This window comes from Halichoerus grypus, chromosome 3 (assembly GCF_964656455.1).
Source record: "Halichoerus grypus chromosome 3, mHalGry1.hap1.1, whole genome shotgun sequence".
NCBI classification, from domain to species: domain Eukaryota; kingdom Metazoa; phylum Chordata; class Mammalia; order Carnivora; family Phocidae; genus Halichoerus; species Halichoerus grypus.
Genome location: NC_135714.1, coordinates 195,061,927 through 195,078,786, shown reverse-complemented (window position 1 = coordinate 195,078,786; position 16,860 = coordinate 195,061,927). Strand labels below are relative to the sequence as shown.

At 43.4% G+C, this 16,860-nt stretch overlaps 1 protein-coding gene and 1 long non-coding RNA gene across 18 annotated transcripts in view; one reads left to right on the top strand and one right to left on the bottom strand.

Annotated features, from left to right (window-relative positions):
• Positions 1–11,276: 11,276 nt before the first annotated feature.
• LOC144381425 (uncharacterized) lies at positions 11,277–14,292 on the bottom strand. Of its 3 annotated transcripts, XR_013446671.1 has the most exons (5): positions 14,154–14,292; positions 13,465–13,564; positions 13,197–13,295; positions 12,851–12,994; positions 11,277–12,672 (listed from the first exon to the last, which is right to left on the bottom strand). It is a non-coding gene; the product is annotated as an uncharacterized LOC144381425 (long non-coding RNA). The 3 variants fall into 3 exon arrangements; XR_013446670.1 differs by lacking the exon at positions 14,154–14,292 and having other exon boundaries at positions 13,465–13,712; XR_013446672.1 differs by lacking the exon at positions 14,154–14,292 and having other exon boundaries at positions 13,197–13,290; positions 13,465–13,712.
• The window catches only part of TENM3 (teneurin transmembrane protein 3), a 602,365-nt gene continuing 598,679 nt past the window's right edge, over positions 13,175–16,860 (top strand). For 14 of the 15 annotated variants that reach the window (XM_078069865.1, XM_078069864.1, XM_078069863.1 and 11 more), the window contains exon 1: positions 13,175–13,311. The gene's annotated coding sequence lies outside the window, so the exon portion shown is untranslated. Of the gene's footprint in view, positions 13,312–13,810; positions 13,897–16,860 lie in introns of those variants that run through there. The other variant, XM_078069851.1, reaches the window with a different exon arrangement.

Below are 16,860 nucleotides of genomic sequence, written 5' to 3'. Positions count from 1 at the left end.
TGACTTTAAGGTATACAGCATGGTTTGATTTGATCTGCATATGTTATGAAATGATTAACACAATGTGTTTAGCCAACATTCATCTTTGCATATAGATACAATAGAAAGAAAAAGAAGGAAAAAGGGAATTTTTTCCCTCGTGATGAGAACTCTTACGAATTACTCTTTTAACTTTCCTATACATATGACATAGCAGTGTTAGTTATAGTCATCATGTTGTACATTCCATCCTAGTACTTATTTATCTTACAACTGGAAGTTTGGACCTTTCGACCCGCTTCCTCCAATGTTGGGCACATAAATATTTACAATTCTTATATCTCCTTGATATCACTTATTAAACATTACATAATGACCCTCTTTGTCTCTTTTTACCATTTTTCGTTTAAAGTCTATTTTGTCAGATGTAAGTATGGCTACCCCAGCTTTTTTTTGGTTACCATTTGCTTGACGTGCCTTTTTCTAACTTCTTCACAGTCAGTCTACATTGTCTTTAAGATAGATAGCATGTTGTTGGATTTTTTTTAAATCTATTTAGCTATTCTGTGTCTCTGAATTATAGAATTTAATCCATTTATGGTTAAAGTAATTACTTACTATTGCTATTTTGTTAATTGTTTTCTGGTTGTTTTGTAGATTCGTTGTTCCCTATTTCTTATCCTGCTTTGACTTTTTTATTGTGGTTTTTTGTTTGTTTGTTCGTTTGTTTGTTTTTTGTATAATAACTACAAGATTTTCCCTTGTGGTTACCATCAGGCTACATAAAATGTTTTGAACTTGTAACACCCTACTTTAACTGATAGCAACTTTACTACAACAGAAATTGTAAATTTCATACTTTTACTTCTCCCCGTCACATTTTAGCTTATTACTGTTACAATTTTAGGTTATTACTGTTTTATACTGTGTAACTAATAACAGATTATAGTAATTATAATTATTTTATTACATTCTTTTTTTTAACTTTAAAGCTAAAGTAGTAAATGATTTATGCACCACTATTACTATATTGCACAATCTATTATGACTATATATTTATCAATACCCGGGAGATTTACACTACCTTTTTGTGGTTCTATGATGTTAATTAAAGCATTCTTTCACTTCCATCCAAAGAATTCTCTTTAGCATTTCTTGTAAGGCAGGTCTGATGATAATGAACTCCCTCAGCTTTTGTTTGTTTGGGAAAGTCTTTATCCCTCCTTTGTTTCTGAATGACAGCTATGCGAGGTATAGGATTCTTGGTTGACAGTTACTTTCTTCCAGTACTTTGAATATATCATCCCATTCTCTCCTAGGCTGAAAAGTTTCTGCTTAGAAATCCACTGGTAGCCTTATAGGGGCTCCCTTGTATGTAACTTCTCTCTTTTCTTTTGCTGCTCTTAAAATTCTTTCTTTGTCTTTGATCTTTGACAATTTAATTATAATATGTCTCAGTGTAGCCCTATTTGGGTTCAACCTATTTGGGGTCTTTTGGGCCTCATGGGTCTGGATGTCCCTTTCTCTCCCCAGGTTCAAGAAATTCTCAGCCATTATTGCTTTAAATATGCTTTCTATCCCGTTCTCTTCTTCCTCTGGAATTCCCACCATGTGAATATTGTTCCTTTTCATTGTGCCCCATAATCCATAGGCTTTCTTCACTCTTTTTTATTCTTTTCTATTTTTGCTCCTCTGATTGGGTAATTTCTAATGCCCTATCCTCCAAGTCACTGATCCTTCTGCATGGTTGAGTCTACCTTTAAAACTCACTGTTGAATTTCTCAGCTCAGTTATTATATTTTTCAACTTTAAGATTCCTGTGTGTGTGTGTGTGTGTGTGTGTGTGTTTTGGATGGTTGCTATTTCCGTGTTGAACTTCTCATTTTGTTTATATATTGTTTTCCTAATTTCATTCAGTTGTCTCTGTGTTTTCTTGTAATGCACTAAATTTCTTTGAAAGGATTATTCTGAATTCTTTGTCTGACAGTTTATAGATCTCCAATTCTTTAGGGTCAATTTATTGGAGCTTTATTAGCTTCCTTTGGTGGTGTCATATTTACCTGATTTTTTTCATGATACTCAATTCCTTACATGGGTTATCTCTGCATTTGAGTAATGGGGCTCCTCTTCCAGATTTTATAGGTTTTCTTTGACAGAAACGGTCCTTCACCAGTCAGCCTAGTTTTGAATTCTAGGTGTGTCTACCGGTAATACCCTTGGGCCAGTGGGGCCTGCTATTATGGTCTGTTTTGGGGCAAGGAACTGTTCGAGCTCTGAGGATGGGGATATGGCAGTGTGCCACTGGCTGAGAAGAATTGGATAGGACTGTTAGCTTGGTTCCCTACCCAAATGAGGCTGAAGAATGGACTCCATGGTTTCCTGGATTCTCTGGTCATGCTTATTAGATGGGCTTAGCCTCACCCCCCTGCCTCCATGTTCTAGAATTTACTCAGTGATGTCCTGTTCTTGAATAGTTGTTAGTTGTTCTTCTTGTGAGGGAGAGTGAAGCCAGGAACAACCTGTGTTGCCATCTGGATGACATTGTTCTCCTAGCTCTTAATTAAAAAAATAAATTATATATATATATATTTTTTTTTAAATTTCTCTTAAAAGCTACACATGTTGAGTCAGTTCCTATACCATCTCACACAAAGAATTGTTTAATTTCCAGTAATAAATAGAACTAATACATATTTAAAGTTTCATTCAAAATCTATATAAGTTTGGTCTCATACATATGCTATTGAACAATATAGTCAGCAAAAATTTGTACCCAATAATCCAACTACAGAAGAGAATTGAAAATTCTATTTGAATTTACAACTTATTGATTTTACTACTCTTAGAATGATTCAAGATCTAATTTTGAAGTGTCACTGAATTTTCAGCTGACAGATATTCTCACCCTCTTAATATTGTAAATTTTGGTTTCTTCCTTAAATGGAAATGTGTCACTTTTGAAAATAATTCGACTACATTTATTTGCAACAACCTCTCTTTAATAGGCTTATGATAAAAACTGAAATATCTATTTGCTTTATGCAAAATATTGAGCCCTGGCAATACTTCTCAAACTTCCCTGCAAATAGGAATACTCTGGAAGCCTTGTTAAAATCGCTAATTTAGTGGTTGCATCCTTGGAGATTCTGATTCCATAGAGCTGAGGCAGGACCCAGGAATGTACATGTTATTAAGAACTCCCAGGTGATTCTGATATAGGTGGTCTAAAGGTCGCAATTAGAACACTGTTGATCTAGGGCTACCATAGATTTTGTCACCCTGTTTATTATCAAGATAATCTTCACATTTTAATATAGAACCTCTTTATTATCACAATTTCCTTCAGAGTATAATAAAGGTTGATTTCTAATAAGTTTGAAAATAAATATTACTCATACCATGGCCTGATTTAAATGTAGCTTCTAAGGAACACTATAAACTCTTGAGGCAAGTTTCCAGGACTCACTCATCGGTGTAAATAGACCAAAGGTGAATGCAGAACTCCATTAAACCAGAACTCTAACCTACGAATTTCACACACACTCTCTCTACCTTTCAGCATCCTCGTGGTTTATCTTCAGTTTAAGCTGGTTCTCCCTTCTTTCTCCCCTAACTCAGATTCTCTCTCTGCCAATTTCTTCCCTCTTTATAGACTCTTAGCTCATAATCTTCTCATGGCCTACTTTTTTTTTTTTTTTTTCTCTCCTAGATATCTTATCCAAGGATAAAATAGGGGAGGGTACATCCTGGCCTTTCATAGATTTTGTGGATTAAAACTGGTGGATCTGGAGGCACGGGCTAGGAAAAAAAAGTGTTAGGTAAACAGAGAGAAACTTGGATGGTTCCAATGGCCGGCCCGGACTCTTCTCCCAGTCTGCTTGAGAAATGCTGGCTTCTTACATTTTTCCCTAAACCAAACAAAACCCAGAGTCACATCTTCCTCAGGGAGATGAAAACTTAGATCATATGGCCTGTCAGAACTTGCTTATTCCAATCTGAGTCCTGTAGCCATTTCATGGCCTTAATCTACAATCCTCCTCTCTTAGGGATTTATCATACCACTGAGCAAACCAGGGTTTGCTGTCTTAATGTAGTGTAAGGCAAGTACACTGAAGTTTCAGCCAGAAGAATACCTAAAATGTTGTTAGAAATACCTTTCCGTGCTCCATTGGGAAAGCTTGTACTCTGAAAGTAATGCTATCTCGGGTGTCATCTTTAAAACAAACAGACAAACAAATCAACAATTCCACAACCCATGAAAATGATTGCTTCGCCTTCCAGACACAAACTCATGTGAGTTTGATCTAATTTACTTGTGAAATCTGGGTTTATGAATGATCCAGTTTCAGTCTCTTAGAGAAATCAGTTCTGAGTCAAACACAGACTTGGAGTGAAAATAAAGAAGACACAAAATACCAAAATCCTGTGTGTATTTAAATTTTCTGAAGTCTTAAGGAAGCCATGTGTCTCACCATCTCCATTTCAAGTGGGTACAATGGTCTATGATATGCCTTGCTATTTTGAGAAAAGAGGGTCTGAACATGAACTGCATCATAAATGTGCATGTTGGGAGTAGCAGCAGCATCAGTGATGTAAACAGCTTCTCCTTCCTGGAATTTTCAGACAGAAATGGGACTTCTGAAATCAGTCACATACACACACACACACACACACACACACACACCCGTAGGCAAAATATGAGACTCACCTCTCTGCTTACATGTCTTTAGCTGATATTTCACAGACAAGACGTTTTGTGAGCCTGAACCCTAAGTGATCTGTTAATGATTTGGGATTTTAAACAGTGCCCTCTGAAAGCTGGTTCTTGTAATCAAGTTTGACATGAAAATAGTACTGTCATTAAATTCAAGGAAATGCCATAGTTTAATGCTTAATCACATTACATTTGAGATAATTTGTATGTCATGAAGCTGTATTTTGGAAACATGAATGCGAACTTTACTACTGAGCAGACCATATATCTACCTAGACTTTTAGCCTCAGAGCACTTCGGTATTGGGTTGTAGTTGCAGGAAGTTGGTGTGGAAAAAATACCTATTTATTAATTATACTTAAATGCTTTGGAGAATACATACATGTAATTAAAATGCCAATGATGACAAATAATAGTGCCATGATTAATTTCTTGCAGAACCAGTGTCTTTCTTTCAAGGGAAAATTCTTGCCCCTTCACCTGTCTGATGAATTCCCAGGAGTATTCCTAGCCTCCGATTTGAAGCCTTTGAAGGTTGTTCTTTTTTTCAAGCAGTTCTGATTGTTTGTCTTACACATTTTTGTGTGTAGATGTTGTCTGGATGATGGAAGGTAGGGATTAAGCTGGGTTTCTTACAAGGTCAATTTACAGGGTAAATTCAGAAAGGACTGAGCAGATGATTTACATTTTCAAGCTAAATCATTAAAATTATGGTGAGTAATGCATCTTAGGAGGATATTAACATACACCTAATAGGTCACCCACACCCACAGCGGAGTTTTAGTACTTCTTAGTAATTCCATTTACTTGACATAAATGGTTTTGTCTGATTGCTCTAACCTATCATGATACCTTGAACAAAACAACTGATGTCATTCAATAAGAAGTTAGGATCCATTAAAGAGAAGCCCATTATAACATTTTATACAATCTACAATGCAAATGAGAACACTGTTTAAACATAAAAATGGGGAAGAAAACCTGAAGGAGGCTAAGTATTTTCTAAATTAAAAAAAAAAACAAAAAACTAGTCTTTACTCCTAAGATTTTAAAAATATTCTTCACAATATCAACCCAAAATTGTGGAATATGTCTTTGTCTTCCCAATCTAAGGATTCAAAGTTCTAATAATGCATAGAAAGATCTTCCAGTAAGAACCCCCCTCTACACACAACGTTGTGTTAAACTTCATCCAATTGTTCAGCTAATTCTTATGCTTCTCCAATTTTACTGGATATGATGTTTTTATTGGGGTTCAGGGAAGCATGGCTAATGACATCAGCAAGCTTTGTAATTTCTCACTGCCAGTTTTCTACACAACTTACACTTTTGTCACTCAAACTGCACCAAATTGCTCCAACAATTAATCTTAAAGCGCAGGAGCAGGGGGACTTTTAAATGGACCCCTTCTTGGGATTTTGTGTTAAAAACAGGAAAGTTCCCATGAGTGAAGGGGGGAAAGTGAGCTTCTCCAGCCCCTGCTCTCCCCCAGGTCTCACTCTTCTCTGCCAACCCCCAAAAGGAATGAATTACATTTCTCTTCTTGTCCTTTAAATGAATAGCATAGTTTGGGTGAAATTATCGGGCAATTGCATGCCTTTTATGCAGATAATGCTATTTGATGAAAGCGGTGTTTTGATCTGCTAAGGATAATACAGATCCAGGGTTGGATTCATTGGTGAGAGTAAAGCTGTCTTCTGTGATAACTTCATCTCAGCATGAGGTCAGACGGGGAAAACTGGGATGGGGGATTAAAAAATGACACAGTCGGAGCAGTATTCAGTTCCCTGCTGTGCTCCTGGCTGCACACTATGGCTTATGTTTCTGATCTGTTATGGTATTGTCTGCCTTTCTCTCTCAGAGCAGAAAGAGATTGCTTAAAACTTTTCTTTTTTCAGCTAGAGGGATTAGTTCTGTGCAGCTTTTTTAATTAAAGAAACTGTATCTTTTTCAAGGCAATTTAAAGCTGCAAGGGAAGAAGGACCATCAACATCCATAACTCAGTACTATTATCTGTAACAAAGTGTGAACTCTAAATTTGATATTCAAAAATAGGAGAAGGAAGCTCTAGGATTCTGTTGTGTTGTGAACCTTCTGTGATTGTGCGGATCCCTAAATGAGGAATAGCAAATAAATTATTTTGTATAAGTCCTGAATATGTTTCCATAAGTAGCAACTTCCAGCCGCTTTGCTTTTTAGCGTAGCTGAGCTTGCTTAATTAAATCTTCATGATGATAGCGAAGTGCACTTGAAAATTGTGTAAGAGGAAATAGGTTTGACTATATATCTTTTTCTTTACCCAGAGATCATTTTTAAACATTTCCATTCTGCTGAAAGTGATAACAGTAGAAAATGTCTGCTTAATAAGGGCAATTTGCATTTAAACAGTGCAAAGTACAACATTATGGTACTTTATCACAAAGAACCTCCGCGTTTGTGATAAGTGGTCATCATCTTTATTAATCTGAGGGGAGCACGGATTGGATCTATCCAAAGTGATGATGAATTTGTCAGGACGTATACATTTGAGTTGAATTTATAGCTCAATTTAACCCAGGTTAATGTCGAAAATCCTCAAATGTTTCAAATAAGGCCCATATGGTTATCACTTTACAAAGCACACAGGCTCTGTGCTTTGGTTGCTACATACACATCTCCAACTAAATTCCATGCCAGATCAATTAGAAACAGTCCTCCTGAGCAGAGAGGAACAAACAGAGATTGTTTCCCCCATACCAGCTGAACCCTTGTCTTGAAGAAATGAAAAGCAGTCATCTTAGGCTCTACACTTCTTACCATTAAAAGTCCAAAGGAATTCGGTAAACAATAAGGGTGTCATAGGATCATATTTAGTGGAACATACTTAGAGTATCTGCATTTGATCAGTGCTCACTACCAATTTTTCCAAATTTCCGTATATGCTACGTCTTACTGAAAAAGAGGAACACAAAATTTGATCTCTTTCCTTTTCCCCATTATTTTTGTCTTTACTTCAAACTGTGTGTCTGAGAAGTCAACCAAGTGCAGAGGTGAACTGATGTGGCTTGATATCATAACTGGAATTTTTAAATGATGTGCCATTAAAAAATGGATGGGCAGAAAAGTGGAAAGGGTACTTAATAAGTATATTCTTGAAGTCAATTTTATTTATGACCTATCCTTTAAAAAAAAAAGTTGGAATGACTGAATAGGGTGAAAATATTTTATTCATGCATTCACTCATTCATTCAACAACCACTTAATGAACATCTTCTGTATGGCAGCCCTTTGTGCTGGACCCTGTGGTCTTAAAGAGCTATTGCAAAAGGCCCATTTAATAAAATAGTGCCATCGTTTATTACATGCAGAAAATACTATGGAAGCACTTCCAAGGGCTTAATGGGTGCTCTAATAAATAGGAGTTCCAGAGGCTGAGAGTACAGGACGTCCCGGACTCAGGAGTCGGCAAAGGGAGGACGGAGTAGGACACTCCTGGGAAATGAGAAGATGCTCAGTGGGTCTGCAGCTGAACGTAGTCACTTGATGCCTACGTTTTTCATCTCTGTCTGCAAGTTAACTTATAGACTGGATCCCGAAACATCTAAAGGACATCATATTCTTAACAAAATTGTCCTCTGTCATGAATTTATAAGCCTTGCACAGCTAGCGTCTGCCTTAAATACACCATAGACTATATGTATATAGCGTATACCGTAAATATGGTATATATACTGCTTATCAAAAAGCTGTCCACAGAAAACATGACCGATTTTATTTTATTTTTAAAGATTTTATTTATTTATTTGACAGAGACAGACACAGTGAGAAAGGGAACACAAGCAGTGGGAGTGAGAGAGGGAGAAGCAGGCTTCCTGCGGAGCATGGAGCCCGATGTGGGGCTCGATCCCAGGACCCTGGGATCATGACCTGAGCTGAAGGCAGACGCTTAACGACTGAGCCACCCAGGCGCCCCAAAACATGACAGATTTTAAAGGGTACTCCATGGTAACTATTAATTTTAAAGGTTTTTTATCTTTCAGTGCGGGAAAATGTGGCATGCTTTAAACACACATGTGGACTGAAACCAAAATTGAAAGTGCCACGTGTGGCAAGACACTTCTGCGTCCAAAATCCTTCGAGGAACTGGGTTTTCTATGTGACTGAAGCAAAACCAAGTCAGCAGTGGGGCTGGGTTCCATGCATGCCTTTTCACCAGAGATCAGAGCCACGTGGAGGCTCTGTTTACGCAGTGGAACACAAACCAATGTACTGGAAAAGCAGGGCCGCATTTAAAGGTTGGTTTGTCTGATCACCAGTTCACTGGGTAGCTCCAAAATGCATGTGCATTGAGAGAGGCCTGTCGTGCTTTAATGAAGGTAATGAAAGCCTGTTTTCCACCGCCAATAGTCATTTAACTTTATGACTTGATCAGTGATCAAATCAGAATATTTGTTTTACAGTTTCCCTCAACCTAACGGCCAAGGGAAATCAGTTGATTATTTTCCCAGGAGAAGAAACAACAAACACCTGACAGTAACTTTAGAGCTACTCGAGAGGCTTCTGTGTAAAAGTTAAGTTCTAGTGCTGTGCATTGTTCTAGGTTAGTGGTCTGCTACCTGCAAACTGATTTGTTTAACCAGCATCCTCCAAGTGCCTGGGACTCACCTTCTTCTCCTGACTGCCAGCCTTCAGGCTGTTTTAAGCTGCTCATCACTTACTGTTCTCAATTGAGACATAACCTCCTTTTGGAAGTATATAGATTATTGGCTTGCCTGATCTTTTCAAAGGGTCAGTGGGAAGGTCTAAGAGTCCCCACTATGGCTCCTTCAGTCATTTCCCGCCTTCCTTCTCAGTGCCAGAACCCTTCAGGCCGGAGAGGTTGCAGCCGGATTTGAGCCCTACGGTCAGGCCATTCTTGCCTCCGTTTGCTAGAGCCGATGTAGTAAGTCCCAAGAATGCCCATGAAGTGGAGCGGTGCCCAGGAGCCTCCTTGGAGAGCCTCCTACCTGCCTGACCCGTGCCCCCTTCTGCACGCCTGAAAGCCCCGCCTGTCAAAGGAGGATGTAGCCTTGGAGCCCCGCTGCGCCCCACGGGAGGGAGGCCCAAGCGGCGGCTTCAGGCTCGACCTGGAGAAAACCGACAGTCCCCAAAACATCAGCCTCCAGGGAAGGCTTCCGTGATGCTGACTTACATGGATAGGCATCCCCTTCGAGTGGGGAGCGACCCTCGCCTGAGGTGGGGAGTTGATGGCGCGACAGAACAGCGCTGTGGGCCCAGCCTCCGCAGCAGGGCAAAGCACCGGTCCCTTTCCCACCCCACCTCAGTCCTGAGGGCATGGTCAGTTCCTAATCCCAAAGTGGTTCGGTCCATTATCTTCCTCCCCAAGCATCCTGTAGAGGTTTGCAAGGGCCACAGGCATGCATTTCCAGGGGTGGGGTGCGGGCTGCAAGGGGAGCTCGGCAACATTTTTTTTTTTCCGGAGAGCCGCGTATCACTGTGACAAGGGGGCCCCACGGGAGGGCGATGCCGCCAGCTCAGCCCCATTATCCTGTGCAAGACCGGCTGCCTTCACGCGGCAAAGTCACACCAGCCGCGCCCGGCAGAGTTTGCTGTGAGCGGCCAGAGGTTTGCAAAACAGCCAGCCACGTCTTGCATTTCTTCTCCCGCTCGAGTTTTTATTGCAGCCGAGGGCACGGCGTGATCTACCCACCATCCCCGCCCTCCCATGACAGGAGCTCAGCGAGGCAAAAAGCCTGATGGTCACGTAGCAGGCTGCCTCTCTGCTTTCCAAGGATGCATTCGGAGGAGAAAGCGTCTGGTATAGTTTGGCACTGTACAACATCAGCTTTTCCTAAGGACCTCGAATGATGGAACTTCTTTGTTAGTGGGGGTAGAGGTTGGGGGGGTGGGAACCCAACCCACGAAGCCTCAAACTTAGCACACATAAACTGCCTGGATTTCGGGCTTCGCCTTGCGCTCACAGACGGTCGTTGAGGACACCCTGCGCGCTTTGTCCACCAGTGATGCCTGCCATAGAGTGCACGGGGCTGTATGAATGAGTTCTAGAGTATTTTGTCTGCATTGCATACAATTCGTGTGAATGTTCAACATCCCGCACTGAAAAACTTTGAATATCGTGTAACAGGGAGCTGGGCTAGAGACAAGCTTCAAGATTTATTACCATTTCTAAATTTTATGAGTTCTATTGTTTCCTATGCTCATTACCAGCTTTAGCTATAATGAGGGCTGAAAAGAGAAAAGAGCTGCAAAGAAGAAACATGCCACTCCCCCGACCCCACCTCCTGCCTGTTCTACCAGCAATTTAGTTCTTCTGTTCTGGCCTCTTTAGGATGTGTCTTATCTCTTTTTTTGTGTGTATTCCTAGATAGTAAGGTACGAAAGAGCAAGGGGGAGTGTTACATGGACACTTAGCAAAGTTTTGAACACTTAAGATGTTTTTCTGGGAACTGGGCCACAAAGGTGATTTATGAAACACCCATCAAGTTTCCTTTTGATCACATCAGGAATGCAAATTTTAAGTAGTTGGTGTGACTGTCATATAATATCTGGGGTATGCCTCCACAATTCAGGAAGTTTTCTTGAGACAATGAGGATGGTTAGAATGAGAGGGGAATAATCATTCGTTTGCCCCCGCTGCCTTACTTTATTTTATTTTATTTTATTTTATTTTATTTTTTCAAGTGTGAAACACACAAAGCAGGAAAGAGACTGATCCACCCCAGGGCGACTCTAGATTCCTGTAGTGCTTAGCGTCACTGGCGCCCCAGGAATGGGGTCGTGGTGGTCACGCATTACCGTTATTTCTTAACGAGTAGGTGAAGTGCGTTTGGTCATTTGACAACTTCGGGAACTCAGGTGGTGGGACTGGGCACACTAATTCAAGGTCAGGGACTCTCCTTGTCAGTTCTCCCGAAAACTTTGGAGAAACTCTATCCTGAAGCCTCAGGCTTTCCTAGGAGGCACTGCTCTTGTTTTCAAAGCGCTTAGTCTGTTTCGTGTTCTGCACGTAGTTACAAATACAGGTGTTTTCCTTCCAGCCCGAGTCCCCGTTAGGTGCAGGTCGCTGGAATCCTCTGCTCTGAAGTTGAAAGTGGGAGATGGAATGAGAAGGCTGAGAGCTCGCTAGTTCCTCTGCCACGCTTCCTAGGTCAAGTTTGCTAGCGCCCCGTTAAGGCCTGGGGAACAAATTCAGAGCTCCTCCCGGGGGAGGGGGAGGCAGGGGGGAGGACGCTAGGGTGCCCGGAGTGGAGCCCATCGGGCTGGTCCGCCCCAAGCGCGCACGCCCCAGCCCTGCTGCAGCTGGGTGCCGAGCAGGTTCCAGAGCGGCAAAGAGCCGGAGAGCGGCTCCGCGAAGGTCGCGGATTGGGTGTTCCAAAAGTCCGGAGCAGCCGGAACTGCAATCTGCCTCGGTGGGCTTCCTTTAGGCCGGGGCAGAGGGGCTGGGGAGTCGCGAGCGAGGGTGCTGAGGGGAACTTAAGCGAGTAGAAAGTGGCAGCGTCTTGTGGAGAGCAGTAAACTTTTATTTTCCTCCCACAGCAAACAAAGTCGAGGTAGAGGTAGCGTTTGGCTGCTAATCTGAGGGGAGAACGGGGATGGGGGGTCGGAGAATGCGGGGTGTGGAGCCTTTAGAGGACTCCAGAATCCGCCCCCTGGCCGCTGCGCGCTTGTTGGGGAGGACCTGGTGCTTGAACCCGAGGGCAGACACTTGTTCTCCGCCAGCCCCGAGTTGGGGCTTGCAAGGAATCTTGGTGTTCAGAGCCCCTTCCCGCGTGCGAAGGTCATTTGCGCTTTTCAGTTTCGGACGAGAGGACACTCTGGAAGGGAAGGCGCAGGTCATTTTCAGAACCTCTTGTAAAGGACGGGCCGCCTACCGAGAGTGGAAATCCTTAATTACACCCTTCTGCCTCGAAATCCATCTTCCCGGCAGTGTCTTGCACTCCTACCTCTTCGGGTGACTCCGCTGACCTGAAATGCCCACCCTATGAAAGATCAAGCAAAGTAGTTTTCTAAGAAGGTTAGAGGTGTGATTACATAGAGAAGTGTTTCCACTTTGGTCCAAAGCAATTACCCGCCCCCTCCCCCGTCCCTCTCCCCCACCCCCATCCCGCAACCCAGAGAAGAAAAGGACAGACGCCCCCCTCCCCGGCACGCACGTACCCCTGCACTTTGTAGGTGCGTGTGAATTTCAGATGGCGCTGTAAGTTCATTAGTGTTTGCAATCAGCGGCGGGCAGACCCCTCATCAGAGCCGAAAGCCGGCAAGAGCCATTCATCAGGGTGAAGTGTTATTCATGGATGACCCCTAAATCACGGCAAGAGTAGTAGATGCACTGATTGGTCACAGCATGGGAGCCTTGGAGCTTTCCCGTACCCGACGCGGCCGGGAGGAGGGAAGAAGGGAGGGGCGGCGAACGTGGTTCAGTCCGGCAAATCCCATTTGACAGAAAAAGGCAGTAAACGGGGAATCTCTTTTTTTGAATAAAGAAGAAGAAGAAATAAAGTACCTGTCATCTTGACAAGTGGCGGAGCGGAGGAGTCCAGGATTATAAATGATCGCAGCCCGGTCCAGCTCGCCCTGTGATTGGGCTCTCCCGCGATCTGCACTGGGGGAAGCGCATGGTAGGCTCCTCTCCTCCCGCACACACACTCGCACACACACACGGACACGTGTACGCGCCTGTCTCGGGCACACTCGGCCCGGCGCGTCCCCCCGTCACACAATTAAGGTCCTGGATGCTGCTCCCTGGCACGGCGCCCTGCTCGCCTCCTCACCTTTTCCTCTTCCTCTTCCTCCTCCCTCGCCGCCACCGTCCTCCGGCTCCCCCGCCGAGAACCGAAAACTCCGGCGCGGCCTCTCGGGCTGAGCTGGAGGCTTAGAGGGGCCGGCGGGAAGGGAGAGGGGGAGAGCGCGGGGGAGAAAAAGAAAGTGAACTCATTGGCGCTCCGGCGCGCGCTGCCCTCCCCTCGCCGCGTCCCTCGCCCGCCGCGGCCGGGCGCTGGGCAGGGAAGGAAGTTGTAACACTTGCTGTTCTCTCCCCCTCCCGCCACCCTCCCCCGTCTCCCACGCTCCGCTCCCTCGGCGGGGCCCCCTCCCCCGCGCCCGGCTCCTTTGAATTTGGCCAAGTGCTGTGTGTGCGCGCTGCTCGGGTGGACGCGGCGGCTGCGGCCGGGGAGCGAGCCGGAGGCGCGGGCGAGCCGAGCGCGGTAAGTGCTGCGCCGCCGCCGGCGCGCCCTCCTTCCTTTCTGGGGTCCTAGTGCCCGGGCCGCGGCGCCGGGAGCGGGAGGGCGGGCGGCCGGGAGCCGGCGCGGGCGGCGGCGCGGTTCCCCGCGCTGCTCGGGCAGGCGGCAGCAGGTGGGCCAGCCCGGGGTGGCCCGGGAGCATCTCCGCGGCGTGCGGTCGCCCCGGGTCTGGCCTCCCAGTCCCGGCCTCTCCGTCCCCGCCCCTCCCTCGCGTCTGACACCTCAGGCTGCCTGCTCAGGTGGGAACTTCGCCGGCGCCTGGCGCCGGAGGAGCTGCGCACGGCGCTGCGGTTCCGGGGAGCCCCGGGCTCGCGGGTAACCCGAGAAAGGCAGCCCCGGGGGCTGGGCGCTCAGTGGGGGCAGGGAGCCTAGCCCGTCTGGCTCTGGTCGGGGTGATCCCCAGTTTTGTGGCGGGGCGCCGCGTCCTCAGAAGGTGTCTGAGAAGATCTTGGGGGCTTCCAGCGAGCGGGAAGCCCTGAAATGTCACCACTTTCCGGGGCAAGTGAAAATGAGGCTTCAACTACCAGGCAGCCAAGTTGGGAATGGAGAAGGACGGGAACGAGGGGCTGGGGTGCCGTGGGGAGGGGTAGATCTCGACTGAAACTTCATCTGGAAACTCCGGATGGGGCTGGAAACAAACAAATACCCTGAACTGGGCATTTGAACAATTACAGATTTACGAATCTGCAACTCAATCTCCGGCCGTGTGGTGTTTTCCAACCAACTGGAAGAAGCTTCAAATATTTTAGGTTGAGGTGGGCTATATCTGATCTCTGCTGAACACCTTATGATGCAGTTTGGATTCCATTCTTACTGCCTCACCTTTAAGGTAGTTGTAATGGTAACCTGCTACTAATTCTTACTGAGGAGGAAGGGTACCAGGTAATTCCACCGTGCAATGCAGCAGATACATTTGTTTTCTGAAGTCATGATAATCTAAAGCTAGAGAAAAGTTTCCAGGTACTTTTGGGTAAGTGCTGTGGAAGTGAAAGGGTGAGGGCTGTCCAGGCACTTTTTACAGGGCCCCAGACAGCTGGGATTCCGGAGAACAGGACTGTCTCTTCATAATGCTCTTACTTCTTATCTTCTGACAATGTATTTGTCAAACATTTGGTGGCTCTGGCAGAATCCACTGGGTGGTCTTTTCACTAGAAATACAAATATGTTCAGGCATTACCTTTCCTTTCTGTTGTCAAAAACAAAACAAAACAAAAAGGCAGGACTAGCATCTTTGGAAAGCCTGGAAGGGTACCCCAGAAGGTGGTATTGCAACTGAGCAGAACTTGTGATTTGATTCTTTTAGTGAATTTGCTTAGAATACGATGCATACCCCCCCCGCCACCCGGGTGCCTACCTGGAAAAGTATTTGTGGTCTATCTAGGATATTAGGAACAGAGTTGAGAATATAATGAAAACTCATTATAGATTTTAATATTTCAGTTGAAACAAAAATTTTACAAATACACCAACGATCTTGCTTTGTGCACTCCTTAATACATTCTTAATTATCTAAAACTTCTAGCTTTTATTTCTTAATATATGAAATGCTTGTAAGAGCCTTGAAACTTTCGATTTGTGATTCTAAATGCAGAGCAAATATTTAATTCTTGCTCTAAGTGTGAGAGGTTAGTTCAGTAATAAGACTTGCTAATCCCACTTTAAAATGTCAAGGCATTCACAAATTATTCCTAAATTCTTCAAAGTTGGGGTTTATAATGAGTTTAGTTAAGTTATTCTGTTGTGTATTTCAGGATTGAATGTATCTCTCTTCCTGTTGCATTTTCCTTAACAATCTGCCTTTTTTTCTTGTTTGAATTTTAGTATTCTTCTTAACTCAAAGATACTGTTTTTTGCTAGTGGTCAATATATTTTATTTTAGACAATTTAAAAGAGAATATATATTATGAGAGAAAGTAGTTCCTTTAAGTAAGACAGGTATATTTTTACATATACTACACAATTTTTATGAAAATGTACTAATAACTATACCAGTGCTTATATATTTGAAAAATACATTAGTATCCTATACCAACAGCATTAATGTTAGCAACTCATTGACAGGGAGTATCGACCCTAGTGAGGATTTCTTAATTATGTAAAATAAAGCAGATAAAATTATAGTAGAATTCTGACTAATTTTTTTTCCAAATTGAATCATTTTGAATGGCTGAGTTTATTTTCTAGAAAGAAATGTTATAGGTAAATTATAGAGGCTTTTCTTACTCTGATCTTGTAGGCGTGTCATGAGTCTTTTGGTTAGAAAAGAGAACCTGCTTTATTAGGGTGAAGACAAAGAAAGATAAGGATGCTTATCTTTGAATAGAAGAAAGCACCTAAATAGAGTGAAAAGTTTTACATTTATTCGGAAAGAAAACCTAGCTAAACAATAATAATCCAGTTAGCAAGTTCAAGCTACTCTTCCTTAGCTTTGCTTCTGAAAGCCAAGAGTTAAAATTATTTCCTTTGTAGAGAGTCAAGCAGATAAGAAACCAGGCAAAAGTGTATGGCTATCGTTGTGAGTAGAATGACCTATCAGGAATACTTGATCAACTTTGAGCTTCATGTACCAAAAATGTTTTTCCCATTGCTGTGAAAGCATGTTTGGAAATAGCCAAGTTTGTTCTGCCTACAATGGTTTTGGGAAGTAAGTCCTGAAGATAGTCATAGTCTAATATAAAAGCACCATAAAGACAACTTTGTTTATTAATATTGATCATTTTAATAAATACATTACCTCCTTTTTATTAAGCTCTATTTATCCCTTTAAAGTTTTTATTTCTGGGCAGCTGAGGAATGTCATCAAGGTATTTTACTTACGTGAATCAGTGTATTCAGCAGTGTTAATGAATTGTCTGCCCTTTTCCTGAAGATGTGCTGTAGAAACCTGTTAGGCACGTCCATTGACGCATTGCTTATCTACCCAGTGTT